General features: G+C 40.9%; 1 long non-coding RNA gene across 2 annotated transcripts in view; it reads left to right on the top strand.

Moving 5' to 3' along the window:
* The window catches only part of LOC120372693, a 54,959-nt gene extending 52,341 nt beyond the window's left edge, over nucleotides 1–2,618 (top strand). For both annotated transcript variants that reach the window (XR_005585119.1, XR_005585117.1), the window contains one exon: nucleotides 1,234–2,618. This is a non-coding gene — a long non-coding RNA (uncharacterized LOC120372693). The remainder of the gene's footprint in view (nucleotides 1–1,233) is intronic.
* Nucleotides 2,619–13,479: the final 10,861 nt, after the last annotated feature.

Raw genomic sequence — 13,479 nt, 5'->3', positions numbered from 1 at the left:
CAAGACACCAGTATGGATACCGCACAGATCCACTACCACTGGAACTAATCCAGTAGTATGAGGGTGTCATCTAGAAATACATATAGGAAAAGCACCCCAGTTACTCAGTTTCAGTACAGCACAGCATGCTATTATCAACCTGATCTTAAGGATTCAGGCAGCGATCACCATATAAAATACACATTAGAAGTGTTGGTCTTTCATTTCTCCTTTAAAAAAATCTTTCTTAGAAGTGTATGCCATTGCCCCTGGATCCCAAAGTTCTGCATTATTTAAAGATACCTTGGAATTTGAAAATGGATTGCAGAAAGGGGTCTTTGTGTCTGGGGGTATTCGAATCTCACCGTTTCCCAAACCCTTCGCAAACTTCAGTCAGAATTCAGATCCCAGCTTGAACTTCAATAACATTGTGAAGGTGACTCCAAGCAATTATATCCAAGACAGTTTAGAAAGCTGACTCAGGCTGGGGGAGTGGTATATTCAGATATAGCCGTTCTGTTTCAGTTGTAAGGAGCAACTAAAATAAGAAGGGATGCATAATAAACCTTGAAAGCTTTCAGTTCTATTTCAAATAAAGCAAGTTTCCAGACCAGTCCCAGGTCACTGATTAGATCTAAGAAATGGCAAACTTCAAAATAATGCCTCACTATATTACAATTACATGGACTTCCAAACAGACCCAGAATATTGTCATTCCTTTCAGAAACAAGCAAATATGCAAATACGTTATTTATAATGGCCTCAGTTTGCTATGTTTGTAAAATGATTATATTTGCCAGTTAATTGACCTTATACACGCAATAGGGACAAAAAATTAAATGAAGCATGAAAAATCAGAACAACACTGGATTGGTTTTGAAAAATATATTAAATGTTAATCTAAATGTTAATTTTTCAGAATGGTAAGGAATTAAGTGCTACTCTACCAAAGATTTCCATTGCATTTTGGCAACCATGCCGTGTTAACACAATGTATTGAGAATCAAGGCAAGCCACTTAAGTGCAGTGTTTACACTGAAGGAAATGTGCTTTGAGTTAAATTTCCAATTCTTATCACAAATGTTCTTGCAGAAATGCATAAAGTTGTCCTATTTATTGGTCTCGTTAAAATCTTTGTCATGTGAATGCCGACAAATGTAGTAACGCTGAAGAAATTTTGTGAAGTATTGCAGCATGCTGTACTAGTATGACCATTTCAATATACTGTAATTGTTTTCCTACACTTCCCCACAGGTTAGTCTGGCTTCCAACAGCGGGAGAAGTGAATAACAAGCCAATCAACATGCAAAATATTGAACAGAGTAGCACAGCAGACGGCCATCAGCTGAATATGAGATTAACATGTGTTTGTAGTCAGGATAGTTACTCTGTACATTTGGCTTTCCTGGCATTGAAAATATCTGCTTCACGTGTCTTCCAAGTCATATCTATTTAGTTTGCTGGTCAAAACAAGTTGTTACTAATGTCAGCGCTGCAGGGCTAATGTAGCTGTGGAAGTGCATGCTGGATTCTGTTCTGATTTGTGCATTATCAATACAGATTACCAGCTAAGGGCTTTATTGTGCTTTCATTGAAATCAGTTGGAGTTTTGCTATTGGCTTCAGTGGAAGCAGGATTGAGCCCTAACTTCTGATTCTAATCTTTTTATTGCTGGCAATGTCTGAAACAGCTTGAGTATACCAGTTTGAGCTCGCAGTGCATGGCATTTGGGAAATTCTCTTTTGATATGTGAATAAATTAGATCTGTATGCCATTGAGGGAGATTGAGTATGCATTACATGGCACAATTCCTCCCCTTTAATTTCAATAGATTATAAAATTATTCTGTGGCAGACTAAACCAGCTAAATACTTTTGTTATCCAAGGCCAAGGTACCTAGAAGACCACTCTTAGTCGCTGTGTCCGTTCAGTTCTTGGCCTTTATACTGAGGTATACAGTAAACAGGGTGCCACTTAATGCCAATGGAGAAACTGGATTGATGCCACCAACTCATTTCAGTAACACATTTCAGTCACTACCAACCTGGAGTGGATTTAACCAGCATTTTAGAAATTAAAGTCTCTGTATTGCATTACAAATCCCCTGAGACAGCAACTATTTTTTTTTCTTTTTGCGTTTTCTATACACCGGTTAGCTACTGTAACTGTAGATGGTTAACTGCTCCTTAAATCATCTCAGTATCTGCAAGTTAAGAAGCTTTGACTCGTGTGTGTGACGCTCAGCACCTTTCTGTGAGGCATGTAAAATATTTTCCAAAACAGAATTTTTTACAGTTCTGTTCTGGTGCCAGTACACCCTTATAAAAGAAGCTAATCTGAGCTAATGATTGTGTAAGATTAAAAAAAGGAACACAGGAACTTCTCTTCTCTGAATTTATGGCATTACAGTTCTTCCCATGGCAACATAGATAGTCAGATGTTAGGTAGCAAAGTACAAGCAGAAGAAAAAGGCAAACAATGAAGGGGAAAAAAACCAGAATTTAATGCCAATTTTTGTAAGAAAATAAGAACTCATAGGTATAAGAGAAGCCTTGTAAATGTGAAGAATATCTTTCAGAGTGCGTTAATTTTTTTTCTTTTGGACTAGCTTGTTTAAAATGTATACAGAAAGCGCTTTAATAACCCATTATACTGTATACTAAAGATTCAGGTCTAATACTATTACTGATAAAGTAACCAAAAGCATATTTACAGAGACTGAATGTCTATAAAGAGCAGATCAAGCAAGTCCCTTGAGAAAATAAAGTCTCTTATCAGATTATGTTGTGAAAAGACTGAAAATAGTATTCTCAGCTCAATTATAGCACCAGTTGTGGTTTTTTTACAAAGGAAGTCATTCTGGTTTTATATCATAAAATCATTTTCTTGAACCTGTAAACATTAAGTAAATTAAAATGTATGAGAAGATTAATTGGGCAAAAAACTGTATATGAAAGTTCAGATAATAATTAGAGGGGTTTTAGTAACAGAATAAGTGGCTAATACCAACATCCTAGATACAGAGGGCTTGTCTTTATTAGCAGGGTAAGTCGACCTAAGTTACGCTACTCCAGCTACATGAATAATGTAGCTGGAGTTGACGTAGCTTAGGTCAACTTATCCCAGTGACTTCACTGTGCTGCGTCAACGGAAGATGCTCTCTGGTTGACTTCCCTTACTCTTCTCGGGGAGGTGGAGTACCAGGGTTGACCGGAGAGCACTCTGCCATCGATTTAGTGGGTCTTCACTAGACCCACTAAATCGACACTCATTGCATCGATTGCAGCAGCATCAATCTCCCCGGTAGTGAAGACAAGCCCAGAGGGTGAAATCCTGATTCCACTGAAATCAATGGGAGTTTTGCCATTAACTTCAGTGGGGATTAGGATTTCACCCTCTGTCCACTGATGGTTGCTCATACAAACTAAGTTTCACCCAAGCACCAATGAAGGTATGTGATAGAACACTTTGGACTATGGTTCTTTTAGGTAATTAGTGTAAATCTTTAATTATGGTTATAATCTGTACCCTCTTTACTGCATTAATTTCAGAAACCAAATACATATAATGTTATAAATAGAGCCACTGGGAATACACAAGTTGGAAATGCTGCTGTAGAATGGATTTTAAAAAGCTCAGTGGATTTTTAGTATTGCCAGTGTGTTCTGGGGAATTCACGTTTACCTTTTTAAAAATGTGGGGCTTGATCAAAACTCCATTGAAGTCAATGTGAGTCTTTCCATTGACTACAGTGGGCTTTGGGCTAGGTCCATGAAGGTTCTGTCACTCCTGGTCGTAAACATTTGCCACTGAATGTAAATGTAACATGCAGTGTTATCTTCAAAGGCCTGCAGATAAAGGGATGTAATGGGCCAAATTCAAGTGATGTAAGTGTCACAGTTTCAGGGAAACTGCACATGTGTTCCCCTTCGGTGGTTTCCAGCTCCCAGACATTATCTTTCTTGGATAGAGACTTTTCTCCCTCCTGACTGGGGTTCAAGGCTGCACAGCTCCCTGCCTTACACAGTGATATCCCCAGCACACCAGTCTACCTGAAGGCCAGCGCTTGTTCTTTGCTTTCTCTCCAAGGTCTATGAATGGTGCATTGCCAGCATTTACAAGTTGCCCCACAGCAAGCATCTTTATTCTTCAGGCAAAAACATTACAGAGAAAATATATAAAAACAATGAAAGTTCCTATCTTCATTCTGAAAGCTTACCAGCGGTCACCCATCAGTCTTACAGAGTCCTGGTGAGCCAAAGTCTTTCCAATATTTATGCAAGGGTTGGGTCCCTTAGACAGAAGATCACGTTAATTTGCTGCATCAGAAAGAAGGCCCTGAGTGAGTTTAATTGCATCTGTTTTATGCCAAAAAGTTGGTCTCTGGAAAATCCAGTTTCAACCAGTATATGCAAACCTCCCAGGGTGTACCTCTATGGAGGTGTTTAAAATCTAAATGATTCCCCTGCATCACCCCTCATACCCCTTCCTCCCCACCACACACACTGTTTTGGGTTCCTGAGTTATCTTTATTTCTTTTCATTAGCACTGTCACTGCTGGTGTCAGCTGTAGCTTCTATTCTATTCTGCCACAATTCCCACATATTTGTGTCAAAAAACACCACTAGTGGCCACACTACCAGACACATCACCTTTAAAGTAGACCAGTGAATCAGTTTGTGGGCAACACTGGAGGTGTATTTCAACTCATATCACAGAACATGAGGCAGCACTGAAGCAGTTAAGAAAAAAGCAGAGGAAGGAAAAGATAGGAAATATGATATATCAGCAGAATTATCTCCACAATGAATGTTTTCCATGAGGTGTCTGCAGCTCTTTAAGGAACAACAGCATCTATCAGGGAGTTTTTTATCAAGAGGGTGGAGTAAATATGCATATATGAAAAAAAGATCAGATTCCTTATACTTAAACTGTCTCTAAGAAACACAAAGGAAAGTTAAAAACTGTTGACAGATTCACAGTGCTACCACTTCCACAGGCAGTTCTAAGATGTCATAAAAGCCTGCAGTGGAGCTAGCTATGGTATGATGCAGGCACAAAAGATACAGTTACTAATAGTTCCACTGGAAAACACATTGTGCATTTGCCAAGCACACCACATGAAAGACTAACAATCTTAGTGCCTTACTGGGGCAGAATAAAAAAACAAAATAAAAACAAAAAGAGGTGAGAGGGCATGATACAGACAGTGTCTGACAAAAAGTCAGCACTTAAGTACTTGTATAATTGCATGCATTATATTTATGGAAGTGTCTTATTGCCACTCCATTGCTATTAAAATGCAAAGCAAGTGCAAGCACGTTATATTTATTAAACCACAAAAAATGTTCAGACAGCATTACGACATACACTTCAAAAGCAAAGAAGTGGGGGGGTGGGAAATCTGAAACCTGATTCTCGGATTACTCTGCAGCCCCTGGTTATTGGAGCAAATGTGGTAGATTACCCTGGTCTTGGAGACTTCTTCACTGATCATTATGATCTTACATTTATCCTAAAATGCTCTCCAAGTGCTTTGCTCATTTAACAATTTGCTGTTCAGACTATACACAGGATCCCTTCATCTACCATTGAAATGCAGCTATTGCTGGGGCATTGTAGGAAAACAAAGTCACTGGTCAACAGCCCACAGGAACAGACGAATACCTTTTTCCCCCCAGAGAGAATTTAGGTGGGCTGAATATAATTACCCAAAGTGAAATTAGGCCAGTTCACCATCATTAGTTCTCCACATCTTATGAAAAGTGCCCCAGGATCCTTAATGCCACAAACAATTAGGCTTTCCGTTGTAATACCTCATTCAAAAGATGGCAGCTGCAGCAGCATGCCATAGCATAGGTTCTGTACACTTGTCAAAAATAAAAGCAGCCACTCGGAGGGATAAGTGGAACATGTCAGACCCAACTTTTTATTATCCCGTGTATCTCCCCCATCAGTGTGACTGTAGCTCCAATGCACACTCACTCTTGATCTCCCCAACATTTCTTGTGGGATTGCTTCCCTGTTTCAGAGGGGTGAATGCTCCATTTATTAAATCACAAGTACCATTACCTACACACACATTTGCCTTATAAATAGAGCCCTGCAAATCTGTAGATATCCGTTTTATGTCTGCGGGTATCCGCATGCGGATCATTTTTGCGGCTTGTGGCTCGGACACGGATACAAATTTTGTATCCATGCAGGACTCTACTTATAAATCTCTCTTCCAAGTACTGACCCACTCTGACCCTGAGTAGCTTGTGTGAGTTGGAAAGATCACAGCAGCAGGCTCATGGCTCATAGCTGCAGAATTGTGCTCTGGACATACAATTCGTAACAACCAGTAAAGCTTTATTTAAAATGGCTATTTAGAAATAAATTAATATGAAAAAAGATTGGTCTTTTTAACATTTTAAAAATAAGAACTACATACAGTAGCTAGAAGCATTCATTATTACTGTACCCGAACACTAGCACCAGGAGGACATGCTATTGTAATAACAAGAGGCAGCCACAACAGCCAGAGTGAGTGCGTATGACTTCCAAGTGAACTCTGTTTCCAAGTCCTGGAGACATTTTTAACTGTCCAACTTATTTAGTATCTCTGAATTTCTGAAGTCACCTAGGATATTGGCTAGAGCGCTGATAGCAGCTGGCCTGTTTATTTTTCTCCCTGCTATCTACTGCAGACCCAAGTGTTAATTTAATTCTGTTTCTAATGCACCATTCTGTGTAACGTACTTTTCTGTTCATCACCCTCTTCTTTCACGAGTCCTTGGCTAATCTGGAGTACCCAGCTCAGCTCAATGTGCAGGTTTTTAACTTGAAACTCTATGTTGCTGCCTTTTGTTTGCTTTGGAACTTTTATACATTTTGCAGCATCCTGAGTTAGCTGCTCTGATATCATCAAATAAAAATAGGCCATTTGGAATAGAGCATAGGATCAAGCCAGTACCCATCCCCAATTTTCACATTCCAGGAGAGTTCCATTTCAGATTCACTTTTTGAGTCACAGTGTAAACAAAGGATCCATGAGGAAAGGTCTTTTTAAAGCAGTGTTATGCAGTTCAGTCTCCCTTGACTTTAAAATGCCTTCTCACAAAGGGTGAGCTTCTGCTCAATGCACTGGAGTTGTGCTGGATTGGGGTGTGGAGGGGCAGGATTCTGGTGGGGCTCCCAAGAGGAATTTTAGCTAAGTCAGTCAGAATTCCTCCCGGGTGCTCCCTTCTCTTCTCCTGACCAGTGCCAGGGCAGGAGGAGTATGGTGCTTTCAGACAGCAGGTACTGGAGGGAGCGTTGTCAGGGAGCAATAACTGCACGCCCCTCTAGGATTCTCCCCAGCTCCTGTTCAGGGGTCCACTTGACCGTCCCCTGGTGCACATGCATAGGGGACAACTAGAATCTTGCCCAAAGAGACATAGTGAAAGATTTCCACATCACCAGGTCATTTAAACGTATTTGGATGACCTAGGCCCCCTTTGGCCCCAAATTTCTGGAGCTCTCCAAGCTAAGCCCTGGCTTAGCTTTATGTACAGGTATGTTAAGGTTCTTGGTAACCCAATTAAATTTATAGGAAATAAAAACAAATGGGATTTAGTTAATTAAATGAAAGTTTTGGTTTGGACATACCAGGGGAGAGATCGACTGCAAAGTGTGTATCATTTATGATTTTCTGATTGTATAAAATCAATATAAATTTAAGACAGGAAACATTCTCTTCATGTGTGTAGTAACCTACCTAGAAATTAGAGCTGGAAAAGACTTATTGGGCGATTGAATACATCCCACCACCAGTGGATATTATAATCACCTGATAAGAGGATGCATAATATTGACAACCCTTTATCTGCGGTTGCATCCCTATTTTCTTTCCTTATTTTCAGGTGAGCTTTAGAAGACTCACATTTTTACTCTTTGCCCCTTTCCAAGTGTTGCATTTAGTGGTTCTAGAGATGTTCATATCATGTAGCAAAGCTGAGTCTGTACCTGCAAAAATGAGTCCCATAGTTCATCATTGGTGTCCACCAGCGCAGCTCCATTGCGTAGACAAGGCTCAAGCATTTTTACTACACTGTCATTTAACTCTGCGCTGGGTAGGTGATAAAAATGCCTATGTCCTGTCTACACTACAGCTTCTACCATTGCTACTGGTAGCGGAGTCACACTGCAACAATTACGAGTCCCATTTATGCTAAGCTAGTGCAGGTTTCAGAGCAGGTGTGGCCCCAGTTATTAACCCCTTTATTGATTTGTTGTTCTAAGTCTGTTTCAAAAGAGCACCTAATTCATTTGTGTACTTCCTAGACTTTGGGTTGTACCATGGTAATTTAGCTGTGTCAGTTCACACTGTGTATGTATCCTTTCCTATTCAATCTGCCCAGCAGAGAACATTTTTGAATTCATAATTATGGGCTGACAATTTACAAGACTTGCTCATGTTGTTGTCCTTTGGCTGTAATGGTTCCGATGTCTGTAATTTGTTTTTGTGTGACAGTTTAAGGATGCCTGTAGACGCAACTTGTTCTTTGTTGCGTCTCTGGAAGTACGCTAGCAGTACTTCAATCTTTATTACACTCGGAGGATTCAAGGATTTTTTGGTTAATATTAAGAATACTAAAGTCCCTCTCTCCCCACCCACGACACACACAATATTATCTCTGTTTGCTTTCCTAATGACATTGTGCAGTATTCCATTTTCCTCACTCTTCTTGTCCTTCGGGACTGTAACAAACTCCTTCTGGACCTTTTATGCAACAACTAATTTATAATAAATTATTATACTTCATCTCATTTTTGAACTGCTCCTTCTAAATGTGTGATGAGGCTTAGGGGTGTGCCCAGGGGTTTCAAGGATAAGGAGAAAAAAAGCATCTTCAGGCTCTGGTTTTCAGTGAAAGGTTGAGTTACAATATGAACACCTATATTATTATTATGCATGTCCATGGAAGATGATGCAGGAGGAATGACTGATTAGAGCTCATATTTAGTTAAATTAACATCTCAAGTCCATTTTTATGTATAAATCTGAGTTCATCATAATCTAAAAGCAAATATTTGCCTTCAATATCTCTGATTTTTGCACAGAATATAGCATACTGTTCATTTCCCTATTAATTATTTTTTTAAACAGCTTCTAGGCAGAAAGTCAAAGCCTGCTGCGTTTTATATTATACTCTGCAACTCATTTTCCTGTTTTTTTTTAATAAAACATCTAATTAATTCATGTAATCTGAACACTTTCTGGTTAAACTCTGTGTGCTCAGGAAAATAACTGAATGAATCTGTAGCTGATTTGTTGTATGCAAGAAAATGGTGACTAAGCAGAGAATGATTTTTTTTCCTGAACCCCTCATCAAATATACGTTGACCATATTAAAAGTATAAAAAGCCCATAAGAACATAAGAACATAAGAAAGGCCGTACCGGGTCAGACCAAAGGTCCATCTAGCCCAGTATCTGTCTACCGACAGTGGCCAATGCCAGGTGCCCCTGAGGGAGTGAACCTAACAGGCAATGATCAAGTGATCTCTCTCCTGCCATCCATCTCCATCCTCTGACAAACAGAGGCTAGGGACACCATTCTTACCCATCCTGGCTAATAGCCATTTATGGACTTAGCCACCATGAATTTATCCAGTCCCCTTTTAAACATTGTTATAGTCCTAGCCTTCACAACCTCCTCAGGTAAGGAGTTCCACAAGTTGACTGTGCGCTGCGTGAAGAAGAACTTCCTTTTATTTGTTTTAAACCTGCTGCCTATTAATTTCATTTGGTGACCCCTAGTTCTTGTATTATGGGAGTAAGTAAATAACTTTTCCTTATCCACTTTCTCAACATCACTCATGATTTTATATATCTCTATCATGTCCCCCCTTAGTCTTCTCTTTTCCAAACTGAAGAGTCCTAGCCTCTGTAATCTTTCCTCATATGGGACCCTCTCTAAACCCCTAATCATTTTAGTTGCTCTTTTCTGAACCTTTTCTAGTGCTAGAATATCTTTTTTGAGGTGAGGAGACCACATCTGTACACAGTATTTGAGATGTGGGCATACCATGGATTTATATAAGGGCAATAATATATTCTCAGTCTTATTCTCTATCCCCTTTTTAATGATTCCTAACATCCTGTTTGCTTTTTTGACCGCCTCTGCACACTGCGTGGACATCTTTAGAGAACTATCCACGATAACTCCAAGATCTTTTTCCTGACTCGTTGTAGCTAAATTAGCCCCCATCATGTTGTATGTATAGTTGGGGTTATTTTTTCCAATGTGCATTACTTTACATTGCCCAGAAGACGTGAAACTCCAGCTGGAGAATGTTTGAAGAGGTTCTTACCATACCATGGAAAATTTCAGCAGAAATAATTTTGCTAATATGTGACCTGTTTTCTATATTTTTCTTCCCTTGTTTTAATTGCAAAAAGTGGGCCTGATGATCTGTTATTTGCACCACCAAGGCTCCCATTTCTTTTCTATTTTGGGGCTGCTTTGCGGTGTGCAGGGAATGCAGAGAGTAGCCCAATCTATACAAGAAAATAGGCTTGTGGCCAAGAGTTTTTGAAGACATTACTGGTTTGGGGAGCCTCCATTTTTGGGAGCCCAACTTGAGACCCTGTAAAGGAGCCTGATTTTCAGAAAACGTTGAGCACTCATCCTCTGAAAATTGTTAGAAGGCCCTGGGTAAGATTTTGCATGGCCCTACTGCATCTCCTGCCTACCCTGAGGTGTCAGCGTCCTCCTATGGTGACCGCATAGACATTTTCAAAACCATTGTGATATCACAACCTGATGCCTATAAATTCAAAGGACGAATAAGCCATTGGAGCCAAAACGAAGAGCTCACCTTCATGCGAGAAGAGTCCACAATGAGTAATGAGGGGAAAGGAATTACAGAAATACAGTATGATGAATGGTATCAGCAGAATTTTTTCTTAATGGAGTGTTTTTCAGAGTTTTGCATGAAGCATCAGCAGCTCTTTAATGCCTTTAAAACGTATTATTTAGACAGTTTCCTGTAACAAAGAAGTTAAAAAGCAATTTAGAAAATATTACCATAGTAAAAGTCTGACGATGCCTCTGAATGGTAATGTATAAAACCTCACTGGGGAAAGCTCATTTGATTATGAAGCTTTCCCAGTAGAAATATTATAAATCTTACATAAGTCACAGAATGAATGAGAAAAAGAAAAATAATTATCAAGATAATGTTTAGAAATCCTTTAAGTGTTCAGGGCTTGGCAGAGACAGATGCAAATTGAGTATGTTTATTAAGCAATGCCCAAGTCAACTGAAGCATGGATCTCACAATGCTTGGATGGAAGGTTATAGTTTTAATTGTATATGTATTAGGCCCGATCCTGCTACACTGTTTCACTAGTGTAACTCCACTGAAATCAGTGAAGAGACATCACTGTTAGACTGATGAGTAGCAAGTGGAGAATCAAGCCCATTTTTTTTCCAGAAAAGCTCACTTTGGATGCAGCATCAGTTCTGCGGTATGGCTTTACTTTTACCCATTTTTGCAGCTGAGCTGACGGAGGCAGAAAGGGGATAAATGACTTTCCCTTGTCTCAGTCGGTCATTTACATTTAGAACCCAGAGGTGAAATCCTAGCCCAATTGAAGTCAATGGCAAAATCCCATTGACTGGAATAGAGTCAAGATTTCACTCCAAGATTCTTCTGGTCTCCCTGATTTTCTAACTGCTAGATTTCAGCTGTATTTGGCGGTGACAGTTTGTCCTGCAAATACAAAAGGGCACATTTAAAAATTATCTAGAGATCTCAGTTTTCTAAGAATTAGCCAGATAACCTGGTCTATTCTTTTATAAATCTCATTTGAAATTAAGATTATATTTAATAATGTTATTATTATTATATGATGATATTGCTTAGGAACTCCAGTGAAGGTTCAGGGCCCCATTGTGCTAGGTACTATGCAGACAAGTAACAAAAAAGGAAGTTTTCACCTCAGAAAGTTCATAGTCTGCATGTTGGAGAGAGTGCGATAGTTCGAGCAAACAGACAAATGGGGAGAGAGAATGGCTTCAAAAGCTGAGGTGACAATAAAACAAACAGTTTAGTGGAAAAACTGTTAGCTGCTCTCAGATACCATTGTCTTAGCCCTGGTCTACACTGGGGGGTGGTGGAAGAGAATCGATCTAAGTTACGCAACTTCAGCTACGTGAATAACTTAGACATACTTAGATCGACTTACCATGGTGTCTTCACCGCGGTGAGTCGAGTGCTGCTGCTCCCCCATCGACTCTGCCTATGCCTTTCCAAGCTGGAGTACAGGAGTTGACAAGAGAGGGCTCGGGGGGTCAATTTATCGCGTCTAGTCTAGATGCGATAAATCGATCCCCACTGGATCGATCAGTGCCCTCCAACCCGGCAGGTAGTGTAGACATACCCTTAGACTGTATGGTCCTGGAAACAAACAGTTTTTCTTATAAAAACAACGAGGAGTCCTTGTGGCACCTTAGAGACTAACAAATTTATTTGGGCATAAGCTTCCGTGGGCTAAAACCCTACTGTGCGCAGCACAATAGGACCTTGATCCGGATTGGGCCTCTGGGCACTTCCTCAATCCAAATAATAGTGTCAACTCTGAGAGAAATACAGTAAATACATGTTCTGCATGGACACATCATTGATCCTTTGTGACTCTTTACTCTTGGCTGAAAGTTCCCAAAAGCAGCTGATAGCCTGCCTCCCATGCTCAGATGAATCGCTTTTTCAATTGAACCCCAAGTGACAGATGTGGCATCCTGTCTGTAGCCCACTTCAAAGGAGGACCTTTCAGAAGGCAGTGAAGAGAAAGACGTTTTGATTATTTTAATTTTACATAATAAAATGGCACATTTGTGTATTCCTGAGACGCATACTATACGAGCACATTGTGCCCTGTCCATGGAGAGGGAGTAAACTAAGGGCTTGTCTACATGCACTGTGAGGCTGCGGCAAGCTGGAGTGGGAATCTACCCCACCTTCACGTGTCGCAGTCTAGCTGTGTGGAGCCTGCTGACATGCGTTAGCAGTTCGTTACTGCACTTTGAGCTAGTCCTGTTTCCAGGGCTGTCCCTAGGCGTACACAGAATACGCAGCTGAAATTTGGGGCAGCCCTATCCCTCGGCCGGCCCTCCCCAGGCTGTGCCCACTGCAAGGGGCAGGGCCGTCCCTAGGGGGGTGTAGGGCCTGGGACTACTCCCTCCACCCCTCCTCTCACTCTGCCCCCAGCTCGCCCCCATTCCACCTCTTCCCCCAGCAACCCCACACTCACCAGCAGTGGCGGGAAGTGGAGCAACCCGGCCCCAGCCTGCTCCTCTCACCAGCTCCCTGCCACGTAGCTCCGCTTCCCGCTGCCGGTGAGTGCGTGGGGAGGGGGCACGGACCCCTTCCCCCAAGCTTCCTCTCCCAAGCGACACAGCTGGGGCCGAGGGAGCAGAGTGGGCTGGGGCCGGGCCACTCCACTTCCCGCTGCTGGTGAATGCGGGTT

Source organism: Mauremys reevesii, linkage group 9 (genome assembly GCF_016161935.1).
Source record: "Mauremys reevesii isolate NIE-2019 linkage group 9, ASM1616193v1, whole genome shotgun sequence".
In the NCBI taxonomy this organism is placed as follows: domain Eukaryota; kingdom Metazoa; phylum Chordata; order Testudines; family Geoemydidae; genus Mauremys; species Mauremys reevesii.
This window is presented reverse-complemented; position numbering and strand designations above follow the sequence as displayed.